The 8,509-nt window shown below is 37.0% G+C and overlaps 1 pseudogene; it reads right to left on the bottom strand.

Moving 5' to 3' along the window:
• Window positions 1-1,875: 1,875 nt before the first annotated feature.
• Window positions 1,876-2,904, bottom strand: LOC124514332 (14-3-3 protein zeta/delta-like; annotated as a pseudogene).
• Window positions 2,905-8,509: the final 5,605 nt, after the last annotated feature.

The following is an 8,509-nucleotide window of genomic DNA, read 5'->3' on the forward strand; positions in this document are numbered from 1 at the left end:
TAACTGACTGCTTTCTAAGTCTACTATACCATAGTTTTCTTGGGATCTGTCTTCATCTCTACCCTGGGGATACTTTCTTTTGTTGAAGATTTTCTGTATCCTGGGTTGCATGTCTTTCTCATAGTGTCCCCCAAACCAGAGCCTTTCTGAGTCAATCTCCACCTAGAGTAATGTCCTATTTTGTCTTGGTGGACTGGGGATATAGGCTAGGGGAGGACAACTAAACTCTGAATACTCCCATTACAGACTCAAAAATCCATCCTCTTGTGCTCACGCTACCTTGCCCTTTAGTCTTCAAAGTCACCTGGTACCTCTAATTCCTGAATCTTTCTAGAGTTTAGCAGAACAAACGTGCTTACTTTCCTTGGCATCTCTCTTTCCACGTAGTTGGGCTTCACCTTTCTCTGCCATACTGAGTCAGTCGCTATTTGTTCCATCTTTTTTCCATCTTTCAAAACTTTGTTTCCTTTCCTCTTCTCTTTGTCCTGAGGAGTTTATACCTTGCTGTGGTTGTTATAATAAACTTTGTATTAAACCCGGTAAAAGCCCATTTGCTGCCAAGAGGAAATAAGGAAAGAATTTCCAAAAATTTCCTTTAGAGAAGTTTCAGAACCAAAGACTAATTGGCATGAAATGGTATAGAGAAAGTAGCTGAAAAGTCCACTCATAAAACTTTTATTCCACTTACATGAACTTAACACACTTGTTCTTAACAACTTAGATTGTTCATGAAAATTTCATAGGACATTAAACAAACCTAGCCATCATCTCAGTTATTTCCCTGTTAACTGTTTTTACAGCACATGCATGTTAGGCAAGTATTCCCGCCTCCCCCCCCCCGCCCCCCCCCCACAAAAGAAATCACAAAAGCAAAAAAAAAAATCCTAAAAAAGTAAATACATGGGATTTTTGTTTTGCTGCTGTTCTTGAAATACATAAAGTAATGGAATTAAGCAATTTATTTTTACTGCATCTTTATTGTACATTTGTTCTTAGGTTGCCTAAAACATTTATGTACAAATAAAATGAGTATAGCAAATATAACAAAAGCAAACAGCAGGTAACTTTACAAGTAATGGAATATGAACTGTTTCTGCCTTTATCTAGAGTAAATTGGTCTGCGACTAAAGGAACACTTCTGCAACTATAGTCCAAGGTGTGTACACTGAGAATGAGTATTCCACAGTTACACATGGTTCAACGTGTAAAACCCATGGGATACCCATTTCTACTACAGCCTTGTAAGTGCTCCAAACCTTAAAGTACCCACAATAACTATAACTGTGTCTGGAAACAATTATTCCTTTTTTTTTCTTTTACTTTTTTTACTTTTTTAATTTTTTTAATGTTTATTATTGAGAGAGAGAGAGAGAGAGAGAGAGAGAGAGAGAGAGAGAGAGCGCATGAGCAGGGAAGGCTCAGAGAGAGAGGAAAACACAGAATCCAAAGCAGGCTCCAGTCTGAGCTGTCAGCACAGAGTCCGGCGTGAGGCTCAAACTCACTAACCTTGAGATCATGACCTGAGCTGAAGTCAGACCCTCAACTGACTGAGCCACCTAGGCACCCCATGGAGCCAATTATTCCTTTTATTCCCCACCAGGATAAACCAGTATGTAGGCAGTTTTCTCCGCTGAGACATGGTAGCAGTTTTAACACTGGCCTTTGTGAGACCACAATGTACCAAGTATTATGCCAAATGTTTATAACTAGTATAAAAATTCCACATCCCCATATTTGCCAACTCAAGATGAAAACAGATAACTCCCTAAATGTTAACTGGTTCTACTCCCCTGATGGTAAACATAAAAACCACATGAGAAAAATGGAAACTTAAAAAGAAGTAACATAAACCTGTCATAAATTGTAAACAAAAAATTATTTGTGGGACAGCATGGGTGACAAATGGTCCACTGTGTAAATTTTAGAATGAGGCAGGCAAAAGTCAGAAGGCTGGTGAGTTTCCCTTCCTCCTCCTGCTTCAGCTTCATCTCCTTGGGTATCTGATGTCCACAATGTCAAGTTGTCTCTCAGTAATTACATTATTAGCTTTCCATCTTTTTATGACTCGTCACTTAATGTATCAAGTTCAGCAATGGCTTCATCAAAAGCTGTATTTACAAGAGAGCAGGATTTCTCTGGGGAGTTCAGAATCTCCAAATAGAAGACAGAGAAGTTAAGGGCCTGACCCAATCTGATAGGATGCTCTGGTTGCATTTCCTTTTTGCTGATTTCAAAAGCTTCTTGGTATGCTTGTTGTGACTGATCCACAATCTCTTTCTATCACCAGCAGCAACCCCAGGCAAGTAATGCTAGGAGTCTCCTTCCATTAAAAAAAAAAATTAATGTTTATTTATTTTTGAAAGAGCATGAGCAGGGGAGGGGCAGAGAGAGGGAGACACAGAGAGAGGGAAGCAGGCTCCAGGTTCTGAGCTATCAGCACAGAGCCCGATGCAGGGCTCGAACCCAGGAACCATGAAATCATGACCTGAGCTGAAGTCTGACGGACACTTAATTGACTGAGCCACCAGGCGCCCCTCCTTTCATTTTCAAATAGAAGTCTTTGCTTTCTACTTGTGAAGCACTGGGGATCAAACACTTTTCCAAAAGAGACAGTAGATCATTGCAGATATCTCTTAGCTGGGTCTCCGTTTTCTCTCTGTATTCTCCATCCATCTGTTGTTGTTTCTCAGCATTTTACGTCTTTTGCTCGATACTTGAGACGATCCTCTGTGAAGACCTATGGGCTCCTACAACATTTTTATAAGCAACTGATATCAGACTCCTCTCCTCAATGGATAATTCAGCTCCTTGCTCAGTTACAGATCTCATGAAGGCTGTCATATAATCATATTGTTTAGCTTGCTTGGTCAGTTTGGTCCCCTGCCCCAGCTCATTTTTATCCATGACCACATGTTTTGTGTTCAGAGTGGGTGGCAGTGGATGGATGAGGGCTCAGCGCTCTCTGGGCAGTACTGTAAGTAAGGCTGAGGCTCTCAGGAGTTTATCTTTAAAAAAAATAGATTTTATTTTTTAGAGCAGTTTTAGGTTCACTGCAAAATTAAGCAGAACGTACAAAGTTTTCATGTGCTCCCATCCCCACACATTCACAGCTTCCCCAACACTCAATGTACCACACCAGAGTGGTGTGTTTGCTATAACTGGTGAATCTACATGGACACATCATTGTCACCCAAAGTCCATAGTTCTCACTAGAGCTCAGTCTTGAGTTGTACATTTTCAGGTTTTAACAAATGTACAATGACATGTATCCACCACTGTAGTATATTTCAGAACTGTTTCACTGTCCTAAAAATCCCCTGTGCTCTGCCTATTATACCCTCTGCCCCTCATCCTTTGGCAAACACTGATCTTGGAGTCTCCATATTTTTGCCTTTTCTAGGATATCATATAATTGGAATCATACAGTATGTATCAGAATGGCTTTATGCACTTAGTATACATTTAAGATTCTTCCATGCCTTTTTATGGCTTAATAGCTCATTTCTTTCTAGTGTTGAATAATATTCCATTGTATGGATATGCCAGTTCATTTATCCATTCACCTACTGAAGGCCATTTTGGTTACTTTCAAATTTTGACAATTACGAATAAAACTTCTCTATAAATAGCTGTATGCAGGCTTTTGTGTGTATGTAAGTTTTCAACCTATTTGGGTAAATACCAAGCAGCACATTGCTGGGATGTATGGTAAGAGAGCATATTTAATTTTGTAAGAAACTACCAAGCTGTCTTGCAAAGTGACTGTTCCATTTTGCATTCCTACCAGCAATGAATGCAAATTCCTGTTGCTCCACATCCTCACCAGCATTTGGTGTTGTCAGTGTTTGGGATTTTGGCCATTTTAATAGGTGTGTAGTGGTACCTCATTGCCTCGATGATGTATGATGTGGCGTATCTTTTTTAAAGTTTATTTATTTATTTTGAGACAGAGAGAGAATGAGCTGGGGAGGGGCAGAGAGAGAGGGAGAGAGAATTCCAAGCAGGCTCTGTGCTGTCAGCATGGAGCCTGATGCAGGGCTTGAACCCACAAACCATGAGATCATAATCTAAGCCAAGTTGGCCAACTGAGCCACCAAGGCGACCAGAGTATCTTTTCATATGCTTATTTGGTATCTATTTTTGTTCTTTGGTATGGGTTCTGTTAAGCTCTTTGGCCCATTTTAGAATAGTTTTTCTTTTCTTATTGTTGAGTTTTAAGTTTTTTGTATATTTTCATATCAGTTAATTATCAGACATATCATTTACAAGTGTTTTTTCCCATATTGTGGTTTGTCTTTTCATGTTCCTAACAGTGTCTCTCATAGAGAAGTTTTTAATTTTAATGAAGTCTAGCTGATTAATTATTTCTCTCCCTGCCTTTGGGGCTGTATCTAAAAAGTCATCAGCACACCCAAGGTCATCTAGATTTTCTTCTATATTATCTTCTAGGAGTTTTATATTTTTGCACTTTGCATGTAGATCTATCTTCCATTTTTAGTTAATTTTTGTGACAGGTGTAAAGTCTGTGTCTAAGTTCATTTTTTTGCATGTGGTTGTCCAGTGGTTCAGCACCATTTGTTAAAAAGGCAGTTTTGGGGTGCTTCAGTGGCTCAGTCGGTTGAGTGTCCAACTTCAGCTCAGGTCATGATCTCATGGTTTGTGGGTTCAAGCCCCACATTGGGCTCTGTGCTGACAGCTCAGAGCCTGGGGCCTGCTTTCGATTCTGTGTCTCCTTCTCTCTCTGCCCCTCCACTCACACTGTGTGTCTCTCTCAAAAATAAATAAACATTAAAAAAATTAAAAATAAAAATAAAAAGACAGTTTTTGCTGCATTTTGTTGCCTTAGGTCCTTTGTCAAAGATCAGTTGACAGTATTTGTAATGGTCTATTTCTTAGCTCTCTATTCTGTCCCACTGGTTTGTCTATGTTTCATCATTATCATACTGTGCTGATTACTATAGCTTTGAGTAAGTTTTGAAATATGACAGTGTCAGTCCTCTGACTTTGTTTTTCTCCTTCAATATTATGTTGGTTATTTGGTATCATAAATCAGATATCCATAAAATAATTTGCTGGGATTTTTATTGGAATTGCATTTAATCTATCGAGTTAGAAGGAATTCACATTGTGACAATATTGAGTCTTCCTATCCATGAATATGGAATATCTATCCAAATTTTAGTTCTTTGATTTCTTTCATCACAGCTTTGTAGTCTTCCTTATATATATCTTGAATGCATTTTGTTAGATTTATACCTAAGTATTTCATTTTGGGGACTGCTAATGGTATTGTGTTTTTAATTTTAAATTCCAATTGCTCATTGCTCAGATATAGGAGAGTGAATGATTTTGGTATGTTAACTCTGTATCTTGCCACCTTGTTATAATCACTTATTAGTTCCAGGAGGTTTTTTGTTGATTCTTTGGGATTTTCCATGTCATCTGTGAACAAACACAGTTTTATTTCTTTCTTCTTAATCTGTATACCTTTTTTTCCCCCTTTCCTTCTCTCATTACATTAGTTTGGACTTCCAGTATTTCTAGTACTGTTAAAAAGCAGTGGTGAGAGGGGACATCCTTGCCTTGCTCTTGGTCTTAGTGGGAAAGCTTCTAATTTTTCACTATTACGCATGATGTTAGAAGCAGGATTTTTTATTTTATTTTATTTTGTTTGTTGTAGATTTTATTTATCAAGTTGAGGAAGTTCCCTCTATTCCTAGTTTGAATGGGATTTTATTAAATCCTTTTTTTTTTTTTTTTGCATCTACAGGCATGTGAGATATGAGTATGTGATTTTTTTTTTCTTTAGCCTGTTAAGGTAATGGATTACATGAATTTTTGAATGCTGAACCAACCTTACCTGCCTGGAATAACTCCCACTTGGTCATGGTATAATAATTCTTTTTATACATTATTAGAGGATTTTGCATCTTTCTGCATGGGAGATATTAGTCTGTAGTTTTAATTTTCTTATAATATTTTTGTCTGATTTGGGTATTGGGGTAATGGCATCATAGGGCTTTTTCACATTGTTTTAGTTGAAAAGTGTTGTTTTCTTCCTGTGCCTGGAAGTATTCCACTTCAGCTTCTGCAGAAAGAGGATACATGGTGGAGATGGGGTTAACTTGGGCTTTGGAGTAGCAAAAGGGAAGAAGGCAGTAGATGATAGTGGCCAAGAATGCAGGCTGAAGATTCAAATGAGACCTGATACAAGTCTTGGCTGTACAATTTACCAGCTAGCTGACCATGAGTAAATTATTGAAACACTCTAAGCCTCAGACTCCTCATTTGTGAAATGAACATAGTAATATACCTGTCTCATAAAGTTGTCAAGAGGATTATTGAGATAAAATGGGTAAAACACATAGAATTAATACCCAGCCTTCAGTAAGCATTTGATAAATGTTAGATATTAATTTAAAAAAAATGCAAGGGACAATGGTAAACTTCTTTAGATGGATAAACATTGAGATAATGACCAGAATAGCAAGGGTTTAAACCAGGATGTGCCATGAAAAGACTTAAGCAAAAGGAATATATGAAGTCTTTTAGTAACTGATAAGATTTTACAAGGGTATAGGAAATAAGTTAGAAATTAATTTTCACTTGTCTCCTACTTAGATGGAGCTGCACCTCTAGATCTCAGCCTTCAAGAAGCCTATCTTGACTCTCCATCTTATACCACAACAATTGGGTATTTCTCTTAAGTGCTCCTATAATAATCTGTATTTCCCATATCCTTGCATTTACCATATTATATTGAAACTTATCAAAATACACTGCTAGGCTCTTGACTCCTCAAGGCTGGGATTCATGAATGTCTTATTTACAGTGCCAGTGTCTGGAACTCAGTAAATCCCCTTCAACTAAATGAGTCAGTAAATGAAAATATAGCATAGAAGTAGCAGGTGGAAGACTTTGAATAGATACTACAACTTATGGCACATATTTATATAAGGTATATCAGGTTTGAACAATATAGATAGAGCTAGAGGTTACTCTGCTAATATTCTCAAAATCCATAGTGTTTAGGGTTGGGGCTAGAATGGTGGGGATGGAGGCAGCAGTAGATATTTTGTTTACACTCTAGTAAAATTTTGAAAATAGTCCCTAAATTTGAGGAGATAGAGTCATGGCTTCTCTTGGGCAAACCTATTTGTAATTAAATGGAACTTTCTTTGTCATGGTTTTACTTCATTATGGAAGTACTTTGTTATGTTCGCTCTTTTAAAACAAAGAGTGAATATGTGACAATTTTTCAAAAGATATACAATGCCTAGTTCTGTATGGATTAGTGATTTCCAGCCTTGCTATTACAAAGACAAATGTATAGCTAGTGCGGGAGAGTTGTAACTTTGAAAAATTGTTTAGAACCACCACTTTCTGTTTTTCTCTTGCCTGTTCATGGTCTTATTTTATGTTTGAGTGAGTTAAACTATCTGATTATGTTTTAGACACTCATGAGTGAAATATGTGCCAAGCTGTGGACTGTTCTGACTTGTGAACATAATTTCTTCCTTCCTGAATCTCTCTGCCTTCTAGGTCTTTTCTTTTTTTCTCTACTTGTTCCAACAATATTTCCTTCTCTTTATAAAATGCTGCATCCTACTATCTCTTCCACCTAAATTTAACTCAGGTTAGTTTTATACAAAGAAATAAAATGATTACTCATTTAAAAAATCCATTTTTTTCTCTTTTCCCTGTGTTCATGCCTAATCCATTTCCATCACATTTAGCTAAGGTGTTAGGAGGTTGTTTACTTAGCCTGTGTCATTCCTTTTTAACTATAAACCTCAAGTGGATAGTTATTTTTTAGTCTATTTAGTCTATGAATGGCCCAACCTTTTTTTTCTTTTTTTAATTTGTTATTGATCAGCATTTCTTTATGTGATATATAATTAATACCACTTCAATTCTATTCTACATTTATTCTCTAAATAAATGTTTAAATTATAACCACAGCTTCCAATTCAGTACTGAGAAAGCCAGCGTTTTGCATATGTGTGTGAGGAGATAATACCCATATACAAGGCAATGATATACAGTATATCTGTTGCTCATTTAAAACTTTGGCATTGCCTACGTTACCTACATGTCCTGTGTATCTGTATAAGATCACATTAGGCATGTGTGTAATATTTACCATCGATACTGCCAAAGTTCTGAATTGAATTCTTTCCAGAAATGTTAAGGTTTGAGTTTATTGTTTCAAGTTAATGAGTATGCCTTTAACTGAAGGCAAAGACAAGGGTTGAAAACAGATTATATGGCTTTAAACCACACAACAATTTCCCTTGTGAAATTTTTTGCTGTTTGAGTTTAGTTTGTATAAAATAATCAAAACACTCTGTAGGAATTATAAGCTTCTAAAGTGTTTTATCCCCACAGAGCATTTTAGATCATGTGTGGCAGTCCGGAACTTAGAACGTGGTTGACTTAATTTATTGTAAGCATTAGAAATCAAAATTAGCATTAAAAATCAACCCCTTGTGACTTTCCCCCTCTGAGT

Source organism: Lynx rufus, unplaced genomic scaffold (assembly GCF_022079265.1).
Source record: "Lynx rufus isolate CCGP_SWC_20201006 ecotype Redwood Valley unplaced genomic scaffold, mLynRuf1.p SCAF_2, whole genome shotgun sequence".
In the NCBI taxonomy this organism is placed as follows: domain Eukaryota; kingdom Metazoa; phylum Chordata; class Mammalia; order Carnivora; family Felidae; genus Lynx; species Lynx rufus.